The sequence below is a fragment of the Ricinus communis genome, chromosome 1 (assembly GCF_019578655.1).
Source record: "Ricinus communis isolate WT05 ecotype wild-type chromosome 1, ASM1957865v1, whole genome shotgun sequence".
Lineage (NCBI taxonomy): Eukaryota > Viridiplantae > Streptophyta > Magnoliopsida > Malpighiales > Euphorbiaceae > Ricinus > Ricinus communis.
Genome location: NC_063256.1, coordinates 27,035,753 through 27,051,200, shown reverse-complemented (window position 1 = coordinate 27,051,200; position 15,448 = coordinate 27,035,753). Strand labels below are relative to the sequence as shown.

The following is a 15,448-nucleotide window of genomic DNA, read 5'->3' as shown; positions in this document are numbered from 1 at the left end:
GTCGCAGTTACGACAAGCTGATGGCGGTCGCAATTTAAGAGGCAAAGTTGAACTTTAGCCTTTCTAAGATATGCATGATTTTTTCATAGAAGACACTTAAAAACTAAGGTTATAAATACTCAATCTAATTGTCAAGGTTAAAACTAAAGGTGCCTTTAGTTATGAAAAAGCTTAAACTAACAATGGTTAATAGTAAAGCAACTTTTCACTAAAACTTTTTAAGATCAGAGGCAGGTAAAGAGAGCATGAACAATATTAAGAATATGATGATGTTTATGTTTGAACCTTCCATTATGCTGAGAAGAATGAGGACAATAACATTGAACTTCCCTATTGAGAAAAAACTGAAGAAAATAAGATTCCTTAAATTTCATGGCATTATCAGTTCGTATTATTTTTATAGTATAAGAGAATTGAGTTTTAATCACAATGGCAAAATTAATATAGATTTGAGAGAATTCATATCTTTATTTTAAGAAATAAATTAGAGTATATAGAGAATAATTATTAATAAATAGAACAAAATATCGATAACCATTAACATATGAAATAGGAGAGGACCCAAATATCATAATAAACAAGTCCAAATGGAACATTGGAAATAGAATTGTTATTATTACAAGACAAAGCTGGTTATTTTCCAAGTTGCCAGTTTAAGCAATCAAAAGAGTTAAAATATATCATAACTGTAAAATACTATATGACGTTTATTAGTGCCTCGTGGGTTTCTCGTTCCACATTCCAAAAAATACAAAAGAAAGAGTTGCATAAGTTAAATTTATAAAATAAAATATTAATAAAAAATGAGGAATGCAACACGAGAACTTTCCAAAAGGTCACTCATCTTAGCACTACTCTCGCCTAAACACATTTAACTTTATAGATCTAATGGAAGCTAGTACATATTAGTGTTGGTATAATCACACCTATCATATCTTGCCTAGTCTTGATATATGACTGCTTCGACGCCCTCCTTTTTAGTGCTTCTCACCTTTCTAAGATTAAAGCGTGCCTCGCGGAATTTCCATCTTGCATCCCTAAAAGTACTAAAGGACGAATTGCACAAGCTAAATATATAACATAAAATATTAATAAAAATGAAGGGTGCAATACGAGGATTTCTAAGGGATCACTCGTCTTAGTACTACTCTCGCCCAAACACGTTTAACTTCAGAGTTATGATGGGATCCAATACATTAGTGTTGGTATGATTACACCAATTATATCTTGCCTAGTCTTGGTATATGACCACTTCACCGTCATCCTGTTCAGTGCTTCTTACCCTTCTAAAAGTAAAGCATACTTTGTGGAATTCTCATCATGCATCCATAAAAATATAAAAGAACGAGTTGGACAAATTAAACTTATAAAATAAAATATTAATAAAAAATAAGGGATGCAACACGAAAACTTCTTAAGAGGTCAGTCATTTAGTACCACTCTCGCCCAAACACGTTAGGATCCTGATGAAATCCGGTGCATTAATGCCGGTAATGATTGCACATGTCATATTTTTTCCAGTTTTGGTATATAACCATTTCGCCATCCTCCTGTTTGGTGCTTCTAGCTCTTTTAAAATTAAAGCGTGCTTCTATATATAATGTGATGCCATTTTTTTATTGCTATTTAAATAGAGACCGACGAGAATTTAATAATACTTTCATTAAAATTTAGGAAGGCTTTATAATACCAATTAAAAATCAGAGAAGATGATAATAAATAAGACTAGTTTAAGAAATTGTCTGTGTAATTTATTGTCTTTAATTTGAGAGGCCATATGTGTAATGTATCATTTTTTTATTTAGAAAGTCAAAAAGAACTATTAAAAAGATAATATATTTAGAAAGATTATTCAGATAAATACTAAAACTAAAAATACCTACATTATAACAAGTCAATTAAGTTTACGGAGCCGTAGCCAGTGCAATTTCGCCCATGTTTTCCCCCAAGTAAATGACTTTCATTTTGGCTTTCTTCTCAAAAAGAAAAATTCAATTAAGCTTATTTGGAAAGATGTTATCTAAGAGAATTGAAATGTTACACTAATACCTTCTTATTTCAAAATAGTGCAATTTCGCCCACCATTTTTTTCTCTCACATTTCTCTTATATAATACTCATTTTTACTATTTAAACAATTCCTCACGAACACCTCTTTTCTTTTATCTTTCTTCAAAAAAAAAAAACTAATCCAAGTGGTCATATACTAGAAATATTTAATACGGAGGAGAAATGGTACCAAATTCAAAACTGATTGGTGGGGATTTTTTATTAAATACATCTCAATACTACGACTATCGAAGTTGATGGCAGTTAGGTGTTTATAGATTATTTAAATCTATGATACCATCTCTCCCTCAATCAATATCTACTTTATTTTTTTTCTTTCAGTTTCTTGACTGAACACCCATGACTATTAGCTGCAGCTACCATATATCTTATGTTTTCTCTTTTCTGATTGATCACAGCTGGAAGGCATCTCCAGTATTTTGTTTTCTTTTCTTGTTTACTTTAAATAACTTTAATTTCAGAATGCCTATCACTTATTTCTAATTTTTTTTATTAAACACCAGAAAAGAATTGATAATATTACATTCTACATTAACTAAAAATTAAAAAGATTTTAGCCTTGTAATATCACTTCTTTTTCTTAAGGGTCTTCTTTTTATAGAGGAAATTTCATGGGACCCCGTTTCTTTAAAAAAAATTGATTTTACGATTTTTTTATTTTGTTCACAACTTTTCTAAATTTTTTTTATTTATATGACTTTTTAAATTTTATTAAAAAAATACTAAAAATATATGTAAAAAATACTAAAAGAATATCATTTAATTTACATTATTGTCAAACTAGCCAAGTGTGTTATCGAGTCTCTATTGTATCTTTATGTTAAATTGATAAAAAAAGAATTATAGCAGTTAGTGTATTTTGAAGATATATGTTCTGAAAATATCATAATACAGTTAAAATACATGAAGATAAAATTAAAATAAAACTAAAAAAAAAAGTGATTTAAGAGTGCCATAAAGGATAGTAGTTTTGTGTTTATAACAGCTATTTGGATTTTTATAACAATGAATATGTGGATAAAGATAAAGAATAAAAATAATATTGTCATCACATTATTAAGAAAATTTAAAAGAAATAACAGTGAAATGTCAAATTTTAAAAAATTCAAGCACTAACATGAAATTATTCTTTTCTTTTATTACTTGAAGTACAAATACTTATATAGTCAATTGCTATCTTAAAAAGATAAATAAGGTTATTAACCTAGATTATGGGTTTTTCTTGATTCAACTCGCCAAAAAAGAGGACATGGTTACGCTATGTAGGCTCTTAGACTTTAATGGGACATTACCTTACCGTTTAATAATAGACTCCTGATTTTAGGGCTTCATCTGCTGCCATGAAAACAGTTGCGGCATGGTTTCGTTTCCCTGGAATGCTGATGCAATATTACCATGAGGATATCTTAAAGGCCATTGGTAATATTATTGGCAATGGATATGAATATGAATATGCAGTTTGCCAGTAAAGGGAGGTTTGCGCGAGTGGGAATTGAGTTGAATCTTGCTAATCCATTAATCACTAAATCTCACTTTTGTGGTTCCTGTCAACGTATATGAGGGACTACCTCAGGTTTGCTTTACTTGCGATCGTGTAGGTCATAATCAGTTTATTTGTCCTCACAAGCCTCAGCAAGGGAAGGAAAATTCATATCCAAACAATGTGACTTCTGGGATGTTAAACAAAACATTGATAATGGTGGTTCTAATGCAGCTCCACCAGAATATGGCCTTTGGACCCATGCAGCTTGCCGTCAACGTCTTGTGCAAAATAAAGAAACCGGAGGTAACAATGGTGAAGTTAAGGAAGAAAATAAGTTAAAAGGATCGGGTTCCAGATTTGAGACTTTAATTGCGGAACGGATCCAGGAAAAGGTTCTTGTTAAGGGAAAACCAGTTGTGCAAATAGAAAACCTTAAGATTTATGGAAGCAAGAATAAGAAAGGAAAGGGTTTAGCTATAGACAACAACGTTGTCCTTTTGCATGGTAGGAAGGAGCAAAGAATAAAGGAAATATGTGTCACTCCTAGAGCAAGTACAAGAAATGGAGGAATTTTTAAATTGTCTAATGCTTTTGGGCCTCTCATGCAGAAGGTGACTACAAAAGATAACCTATTTTCTATGGGCCGATCCACTAGAAACATGTGGATCTAGTGCCTAATCAAGACCATAACAACTCTACTGTTTTATTCAATTATTTAAAGCCTTCCAATCAGAATAAAAAACGTGTTAGAGGTACGAATCAATCCAATATAGCTAAAAAAGGTGGAGGAGGGACTCAAACTTGGTAGAACTCTAATAATTGAAGAATATGAAGTTTTGGATGAAGAAGTTCACGGTTGCCAACTTATGGATTTGGGTTTCGTTGGATATAGCTTCATTTGGGTTAGAGGGTTGTAAGAGAAAGACTTGATTGGGCGTTAGGTTCCATCAGTTGCGAACTTCTTTTGCAGAAGTTGTGGTCTTTCATTTACCTAGAACTAAATCAGATCATTGTCCAATTATTCTCAGCCTTGAAGGGAGTCCCTCTCCTCCCATTCATGCTCGACAATTTAAATTCCAGGCGGCGTGGTTGACACACAAGGAATTTACTGGTTTCATTAAAGATCATTGGAAAGATAGAGGTAATTTGATGAACACTATTGAGTCTTTTATTAATAAGATAAAATATAGGAAATATTTTAAAACATTATAAAATTAAGCCTTTTAAGTTTAGATAGATATATTCAAGTCATCATCACTATTTGAAATAATAATAATTAAATATCTTTTTGGATGAAGAAATTTATTTTTTTATTTATATGTATTGCATATAAATTTAAATAATTTAACTCATTATTAGTTAAATTAAGTAATTTTCGATATATAAGCTGATATTTATGATTGGCATTGTAATTGCATTGTAAAGGACTAATATAAAGGCAATAAAAGATAATCAAATAATAACACAATTGTAATTCAATGGTGCATGCAGCTTTTATTGGGAGTTTGATTTTGTAACTTTTTGCAGTTGTTAGTTATTTCTCACTTAACAATTATACTAAACTTGTCTGGCAACCTAATTTAGTTTCAAGCATTTATTAATTCTATCAATTTTATATTTTATCTTATTAAATTAAAATAATAAATTTGCACTATATATTTTAATTAAAAAATTAATATTAAATAGTTTACATAGTTTTAAATTATATTTCGATTAGGATTAGCCTTAAATCAATATGAGATCAACATAAATTTAGAACACTCCTACTATAATTATCACCACCACCATCACTATTATTATTGTTATAGTAATATGAGATATTGGACTGTGAAATAGATTTCACATCTTTGCATGTATCATATAGAACACTCAGTTTCTACTCTTTACATCTTTTCTGTTTTTACATCTTATTAATTTAATTGTTTAAATCTATTCTTTATGTATATGAATTTTATATATATATATATAATATATATGTATATTTCAGTGACTCAAAAATATTGAAGACCGAACGCTGAAATATTTAACTCATTATATCTAATTATTGTTTGGACATCATTGGGATGTTAACTAACAGTACATAACTCATAAATAATATAATCACTCTTACCTAAAATAAAAGAATAAAATTGTTTAACTACTTACATATTAACTATATATGAATGATTTATTTTATTTTAATACAATAAAACATAATATACACTTTAGAAAATTATAAAATTAAGCATTTTCATTTTAATATTTTCTTTAAATTTAGATATCTAAAATATATTCAAATCATTATCACTATTGAAATAATAATAATTAGATATCTTTTTGAATAAAAAAATTTTCACATAAAAAATCTTTTAAAATAAAAGGATACTTAATAAAAATGTCTTTCAGTTTTGTTTTTTATAATTACTTAATAAATCATTTAATTAGTAAAAGACCAAATGTTTATTATACTCCAAGAAAAAAATAAATACTACCAAAATAACTAATATAATTGTTAGTTAGTATTTATACAACAATGGTTATATATTAAAATTCTAATCCAAATACAATTCAACTTAAAATTATTAACAAATTTTATTTAAAATTATTAACAAATCCTAGTCCCACAAAAAAATGACCAAAAAGATCCTACTTCAACAAATCCTAGCCAAGGTTAATTCAACTAAAAAAATATTTATTCTAATTAATTATAAATGATATATTATACATATATATCCGTTTAGTAAAGAAGTTCTATATGTGAAATTTCTAATAATAAATTATTATTTAAAGAAACTTAATCACTATTTGTTCAAATTTGCATTCGATAATAAAATAAAAAATAATAATAATAATAATAATCATCGTCGTAAAGTAGTACCATTGCGTTTTTGCTACTTGAAGTTCTTAATTAATAACTTGTAATTCCTATGTATGCAAAATCCATACATTTTTCCGTTGGTTTTTTCTTGTCGTTTCTTTAAATAAATTTTCTTTAGTTCTTTTAATTACAATTGTTGGTTTTTTCTATTTTTTATAGATTTTTTTTTTGTTTTTTATGTAGAATATTTTAGTGTTCTATTTCTATATAAATTTATTCTTACACTATTATTATATATTATTATTTTTATTAATTATATTAAATTAGTTAGGCCTTTACAATAATTTTATCTGTCATTCCATTTTCACTCTTTTATATATTAATTTTTTCTTCACTTGCATTGCATATGACTTTAATATTTAGACTCGTTATTATTCATTTAATAGAAGATAAAATAATTAAGAACATAAGAATTAGTATGCTAGATATCTCTAACTATTTGTTAAGTATAAATCTCATTTAAATATAAATTACTAATCTCATGAGAATATATATCTAACTTAATTTAATATTTCATGATTATTTCTTACTTTTTTTTGGACATACGTATTATCCCAAGTCTGTCTCTAACTTAATAAATTATTTGTACTTTTGCTAATAAAATTAATTAATAAATGATCTGATTAATTCAATTAATTAAATAATTAATAAGGTCATTTTAATATGTTAAAATATTAGAAAAATTTTAAGATTTTTCAAATGTATTTTCTTCCAATATTATTTTTCATGTGATGAGTATAAAGAAGCTAGTGTGGTCTTACTGCTTATCACTAAAGGAGCATAGTCACAATATATTGTGATAATAATAACAATAGATATTTTTGGATAATTATAACTTTTATTCATATAAACTAATTATATTTTTACTATACGTGCATATTAATTATTGTTAATTTATTATTCATTATAATTATTATTTATAATGAGATGGCATTAAGGTTATCAATTAGTTATATGTAAATATTTAATTTATTTATTTTAGTAGAGTTAGAATTATATTTAATAATTTATTAATATTTTATTAATACGATTAATTAATAAACAACTTAGTTAATTCAATTAATTAAACAATCAATGAAGCAGTTTTAATAATATGTTAAAATATTAAAAAGGAAAATTAAGTTTGATACTAAGCAATTAAAATAAAAAGAAAACTTATGATAGTTGACTAATTTACAATACTTCTAATCTTCTAAAGTTCCAAATCACTCCGAATATATTCAAATAATCTCACAAATTTAAATTTTTAAAAATAAAGATTCGTAGTTATAATTTTTTTTCTTACAATTTCTTATCAATTTAAATTTGTTAAGCTCACCACTAGTACTATGGATATTAGTAGCTATTTTTGTCCATTAGTTTTTATAATTAAAAGCTTGTTACCACAAAATTGGTTGATAAAGATATTGAAAAGCAAGCCAGTAGTACATGGTTTAGCTAATTTTTCTCACTTTCATTTTTAAACAAAAAAGTTATACTTTATAATTAATATTGAAAATATTAATAGAGTTGAAATTTTAGAATTAAATATATATTTAATAAATTATTAATATTATTTGTTGAAATATTAATTAATAAATAACTAAATTAATAAAAAATGATGTTGGTAATTAATGAAAATAATATATAATAGTAGTATAGAAATACAATTTGTATAGAAATAAGAATCTGTAAAATTACAGATAAAATATAATAAATACGGATATTCATATGTTAATGATAATAAATAAAATCATAAAAATTATCTAAACTAATTCATTGATATTAATTTTTATAAAATTAAATGAAATTCAATATAAATTATTAAGAGTGAACTATAATTATTATCTATAATATATTTTTTTAAATAAATTAAAATATTCATCCATATATTTTGTTATGGACTTTTCTCTTGTCTCTGTTACAAATTTCTTTTTGTTTCCTGTGCAATTATTTTATAAAAATAAATTAGGATTGTGGGTTTTCTTTAATTAATTACCTCACTTGATAAAAAAAATAGTCAATATAATATTAAGATAGAATTATAATGCTATTCTCTAAAAGTAAACTTATTTTTAAATTAAAATTCTAATAGAGTTGGTCTTCTAAAGTTAAATTTTTATCTAATAAATTATTAATATTTTAATTAATAAATAATTTAAGTAAATAAATAATTAATAAAGTTATTTTAGTATATTTATTTTTCTCTTTATATATATATATATATATATTTTATTTTGATATTGATTATATGATATATTAATTATTAAATTTAAAATTTTCATCCTTTAAAAGTAAAAAAGGGCAAAAGAAATCATTGTACTTCCATACGTTGTTTTATTTGTATCTAAATCGTACATTAGTTTAAGTTGGATTGCCCTGAAATCCCTGCACATTGTTACCTTCAAATGAAACACATGCTGACGGTGACATAGCTTTGTGGTCTTCCCAGCAATCTTGCAATGAAATCTGGCACATGATCCGGCTCTGAATTGGAGCCTCACTAGCAGGGAAAAAAATAATATAAAAGGTAGAAGATTTTAATACTTGTATTTGTCATTTTTGCTTTGTCCACCTGATTTAGACCACATGCCTAATATAAAAATAATTTAATTAGAAATTGGAAAGGTAATAAAGAAAGTGACGTGACGTCTACTGATGCCTGCTTGGACGTGTTCAAGAGCTACTATTGGCTGTCTTTGTGATGCTTGCGTAAGCATGACACCTCATTGTAGGTAATGTTTATCAGTCATGGGACCCATGTTTGGCCCACGTGGATCAATGTTTTACCACTCCTTACCCATGTTGCTTTTCATGCTTTCAAGGTTTTTTGGTTTGCCATTTGAATAGGCAAACCTATAATTTATAATTTTCAGGTAAATTTTTTTTTTGTTATAGTGATAATAAATAATATAATTTTTTCATAAAATAAAAGAAATGATTTGCTAATTATAGAGGATAAATATGAATCTTTTTACTGAAGTAGGAAGACAATTGCATTTGATCATAAAAGTTAAAAATATTATGTCTAAATATTTTGTTGATGTATTAGGATGTTATATTTATGATTGTTGATATTTTGGTATTTCAAGCTTGTGTGAAGGTATTGGCACTCCTATTATGGTTTGATATAGTTGCCATAGACCTTTATTTCAATATGATTAAATCTTTGATTGAGAAAGACCAATACTCTGATAGTAAATGTAATTCTAGTGGCTACGAAGAGGGGAAGGGGGAGGTGAATTGGCTAAAAGTAAAAACCAAAAATCAAAACAAAACAAATAAGGAATCAAACACAAACACACAACACAAGAATTTTATAATGGTTCAACCAACACTTGCCTACATCCACTCCTCAAGCTTCACTTGAGAATTCTACTATTAAATAGAATTACAACCTAACTCTATTTAAGTTAAAATCTTTTACAAGGCTAAGAACAAACCCAAGTGTTTTTCCAAGGCTCACACTCTAACCCAAGTATTTTTTCTAGGCTCACACTCTAAACTAATATAAAATTTTCAATCTTGGTTACAAGAGCAATTAATCTCTTGCCCACTCAATCTAACCCTTTTGAGATATGAATATAGAAATTAATCACTCAACTATCCAAAAAATTCAAGCCTAATATTGAATCTTTAATACAAGATGAAATTAATGAAGATTTTGAGGTTGTTGAGAGTTAATACAAATAAAAGCTCAAAATAAATGTTCTTGCTTGACTTAAAATCATTAGAAATGAAGTTTAAATAGTTCTAGGTGAAATAGAGACATCATACCTCATTAGATGTAAAAATAGTTATTTCAACAACCTTCTTAAATGAAACTTCATGGGTGAAAACATTCCTTCACGGCCATGAAGCATCGGTGCGAAAAGCATATTTGAAAATCTAGAACTCGACATGGCTGTAAAGAAAAGTTCATGGCTGCAAAGAATCTTTCACGACTGAAATTTTTATTAACAATTAAGAATTTCTTCTTACACGACTGGGAACTTTTATTCACGGCTGTGAATGTCTTCTTTCATGGATAGAAACTTTGGCCATGAAGGCTACTGGACTTGTGAGGAAAACGTTTTTCACTGGCGTGAATCTTTATTCACACTGGGAAGCTTTCTTCATGATTGTGAATCCTTGATTTAAAAAGATAGAGGATTTCGATCCTTTTTGCTTTAATTTATATTTGCTTCATTGCAATCAAAGCAATCAAAGAATACCTATCAATAATGATAACACTAAACAAGATTGTCAGTAATAATAATGTTTTAGATCATCAAAAATATATATGAAACTATAGGGTCAACAACAGTAATTGCCAAATTGAGTTCTTTATTTGTCTTTTGAATTTTAAAATTTAATCCAAGTTAACATATCTGATGAATTAGATTTTTAAAATTTAATTTAAATTCATTTATAATATTAATCTGATTATATATAAGTGAATAATCTGACTATTACAAAAAATTAATAGCTGTAAAAGTAAATTATAGTTTCTTTAGAATTCTTTATAGAAATATCTCTTGTTGCAACAACAATTATAATTTTACCTTAAAATTTGCAAAAATATGCTTTCTAAGACATTAAATTTGTAAAAATATGTTCAAATCAAATACCATAAAAATCAACTAAACATCAATCCTACCAATCTTAAAAAATCAATCATACATCAACTAAACATTAGCCAAAATCATCCAATTACAAAAGAAAACTTAAATAAAATAAAAATATACTTTTTATTTTTATCTCTATTTTAATATTATTAATGAATTAACTTAATTTAATTGATAAATTTATATTATTTTAGAGTAATTTTAAAGTTATATAATAATTTTTAGCGACCTAAGTATTGAAATTTAAATATTTATTTTTCTAGTAGACACTTAAAATGTGAGAATATAATTTAAACCCTTTGATAAAAGAATTTTATATATATATATATATATAAAAATTTGGGTTACTATAGTAATAATGTTATAAGGGAGGACCTATCTGTAAATCTCATCGAAGCAAAATATCAATTCAGGTCTTTCTCTCTCTTCTCTTTCAAACACTATTTCCTCTCTCTATCGAGCCATTCTTTCCGCTTTTCTCTGCCCTCCTTCCACCTTAGCCTCTTAAGCTCTAGCCAAACCAATTTTTCCTTTTCCCAAGCACTCCAGCGACATTAGTTCCATAAGAAACTATTGATTTTGATGTTTTAAAGAGAGAGAAGTTTGCCTGTTCTAGACTTTTTTTTTTTTATGATCAAACATTGGAATTGACTTCTCCAACTTCGAAAACTCTAGGACCAACAAGGATGACTACGACCTAGAGCTCCAAAGTACAATATTTATACACAAAAACAAAAAGCGCGTAAATATAAAGAAAAAAGAAAAATTGCAAAAATAAGTAAAAATGTATTAGTTTAATGAAAAATGTGTATATAGTATAAATTTTGTGAAAAGATATTTATACTATTTGAGATATGTTTCAAATAGAAAATTAATTATTATCAGAGCTTAATAATTTGTATGTCAAAAGTTCAAAATTTACAAAATATAAAATAAGCAAAGCAATTTAGTTCATAAAGTTACATATCTAGTCAAATTGAATTGTCAAGAACATAAGTATCAAATGCTCGCATGCATTCACTTTATTATGCCACCCACGTTAAATCTCCTTTAATAAATCTGAATCAATATGTATATAAATTTTGAAATATAAAACGATAAATTTCGACATATGAATATTATATTCATATGTATATTTTTAAATTAATTTTTATTGGAATTATAGTAATGTATTAGTTAATATATTATCTTTTAATTAGATAATAATCTAATCCTAAAATATGGCATTTAATAAATTATTTCTTATTAATAATAATTTTTAATTCTTAAACAATTATAAAGTATGTATTTATTATTAACTTATATACATATAATAATAGATTAACTAAACAATTAATAAGATTTTTAATCTTATACAACATATTATTTATTATACTTTTTATTTAATTTTTATTATATATATAATTTAGTACTAGTTAAATTATATATATATATATATATATATAATATTTTCAAGTAAAAATTTAATTTAATTTTATGAATTAAGAATATTTAGAACTAAAATAATAGTTACGACTACTGCAATCATGGGTGTAAACGAGACGAGCTTTTCAATGTTCAGGCAAAGCTCGCAAAAATTTGACTAAGCTCGAGCTCGATAATAACTTTATATTTTAGAGCTCGAGCTTGGCTCGTTATAATTTTTATATGTCTGAGTTTGGTTCGAGATGGGCTTGTAATTAGCTCGATACTATATATAAATGAGCTGAACTCGAGCTCCACTCGTTATTAACTCGGTACTTATATAAACGAGCTAAGCTCGAGCTCAACTCGATTTTAAGCTCATTAAGCAAGCTCGATCTTCCCAAATATGTAGCTATAAACTTTACAATTATAAATCGATTTCAAATTGGTTAAGCAAGCTTGATTTTATCAAATATATAGCTATAAATCTTTTAATTATAAATAAATTATACACAAAAGTAAAATATACATATAAATCCATAAACTAAAATAATTAACTAATTAATATTAACATTAAAATTACATTTATGATTTTCTTAAACAATTTTAATAATTTAACAATAAAAAGAATTTTCACTATTTTAATTGAAATGAATATTCATGTACCGGTTTTTTAAAATTTAAAAGTCGTGATAAAATTGTGATTTTCTTTGCAATTAAGCAAATGTGAGATTCTTGACTTGGCATCTACATTGAGTAACTCAACCAACTTCGGGAACACATAAATAAAATTATGCCAGGCTTTTCTATCGGTACTTTGAATTGCAAAAAGTTATAGAGTTCCGGTTGAAATTGCCAAAATTAAAAAGTTATATTAAATTCATAAAAAACACTAGAGATAATGATTATTTTTGCAATTAGCCTTATATTATTTTTACAAAAAGCGCTAAAGATAATGTAATTCGCAAAAAGTGCTAAAAATAATGATAATTTATAATAGTTTTTACTCTATCTATAAGCTTCACATTAAGCATATTGTAAAAATATTTACTCATTCCTTGTTAATTTACAAATGTGTAGACTATAACTTTTCAAATATCTTTAAACATTTAAATAATATATGCTTGTTCAGGTTGATTTAATATAGTTTAGGTTGATTTAAGTTAATTATATCATACACCAAAACTACATTGTTCTTATACATAGTTTTTATTTTATTATTTTACTTCAATTAATTTAGGACAAAAAATAAATTAGTAAGACATTAATAATATTAAATGTACATAATCAAATGCCAACTTAATTAATAATATTATTAAACTAACACTTAATTAAGTAATACTAAAATTATTCAATTAGAGAATTTACAATTAAAACCTAATTTGTTATATATATTGTTAAATAAAAGTTGAATTTATATTTTATTTACTTATTTTTTCTTTTCAATTAGAACATATTACATTTTTAATTATTTATTTAATTATTGAGCTAATTCACAAGCCAGCTCGAGAGCTCCTTAACGATCCAGCTCGCGAGCTCAGATAAGCCGAGCATTACTAAGCTCGAGCTCGATTTGTTTAATAAACGAGCTCAAATATAAAGCTCGAGCTCAGCTCATTTATATTGACGAACAAACTCGAACGAGCTTTAATTGAGCCGAGCTTCAAATAGCTCGCGAGCAGATCGACTCATTTGTAACCTTAACCGCAATACAAAAACAAACAACTAGTTAGTCATAAACTCTACTGAGATAAAAATTTGATAGACCACAACAATAAAAGAATGTCCTTCTCCAAAATTTTGTCTAGAATGATAATTACAAGGTAATATAAATAATGAAACAATTTAGGCTTTAAATATAATTCCACTTTTAAATTTTACTTGTATAACACTGCTCAGTTATATTATAATTCATAATATATCTTAATGATTATTTCTTTTTATCTCTTTTACCATTGAAAATGTGTATTAATTTTTGTCATTCATAACTTGCCATCATAAATTGATAAGAACGAAATATGAAGGAGATATAACTTGTGAAAACCTTTAGTGCATTCATAAGAGCAATATTATATATATATATATATATATAATTTATCATCTTATCTTCCATTCTTATTTAAGATTTAACAAGCGTATGCTCTGTGCTTGCCTCATTTGAGGATCCTGCACACCAGAAACTTGTTAGTCCTTTTGGTATCAGAGCCTTTTGGGTTCCAGGAAAGAAACATCATCTGCATAAAAAAAAGATTTTAAAATCATTTTAATCTGCATCATATCACTGATAAACAAACTTGCTCATTCATGCACAGTAGTAAGTCCCGTATGGTGTAAGGGCAGTAAATCTGGTGGCTTGGTTCATGTTTATTTAGAAAGTTATCTTGGTTTATTTTAAAATGAATTTAAAACTTTTTTTTCTATAGATCTTCTTCTTTCTCAAACTCTTCTACCTCTGAGTCTTCAAGGTATAAAGGTTTAGTAAATAATGAAGAAATCACTATTGAAGATTTTTCAAAGCATATTGATGATTGGGAAATACCCAAGGTTCAAAAGAAATAAATTTATGAGTTTTCAAAGTTTCCTCTCTTCAAAACTGATTTTACTATCAAAACTAAAGAAAGAGATATTCAGATTTCAAAGCCTTTTGAAGAAATTTATCTTTTAAATCTAAAGACCCTCCAGAAGCATAAAGAAAAAGACTATAAGTATATCCATATAGGCATTGTCCAGGTAGGAATAAAGCCCCTTACCAGAGAAGGTTTAGATACTTCCATCTTAGCAGTCCTTAGAGATGCTAGGTTTACAAATTTCTATGATTCTTTATTAGGTACTGTTGAGTCAAGCCTCAATAAAGGACCAATTTCTTTCAATTATTTTCTAAACATTACAATTTCATTAAATGATAAAAATTATTCTACAAATAAAGACACATAATTACAAAATGCTTGAAGGATCTATTCTGATAGCATTGATTTTCAAAATACATTACAAAGCCATGATTTCTGCTTTTGGTTCAAAACACAAATTCCATTCACCAAAAGGAGAAACC

The 15,448-nt window shown here is 26.3% G+C and overlaps 1 long non-coding RNA gene and 1 pseudogene across 1 annotated transcript; one reads left to right on the top strand and one right to left on the bottom strand.

Moving 5' to 3' along the window:
- Positions 1–1,101: 1,101 nt before the first annotated feature.
- On the bottom strand, positions 1,102–1,219 carry LOC112534166 (annotated as a pseudogene).
- A 3,158-nt stretch (positions 1,220–4,377) lies between these two features.
- On the top strand, positions 4,378–9,280 carry LOC125368648. The gene is made up of 3 exons (XR_007214356.1): positions 4,378–4,693; positions 8,841–8,918; positions 9,006–9,280. It is a non-coding gene; the product is annotated as an uncharacterized LOC125368648 (long non-coding RNA).
- Positions 9,281–15,448: the final 6,168 nt, after the last annotated feature.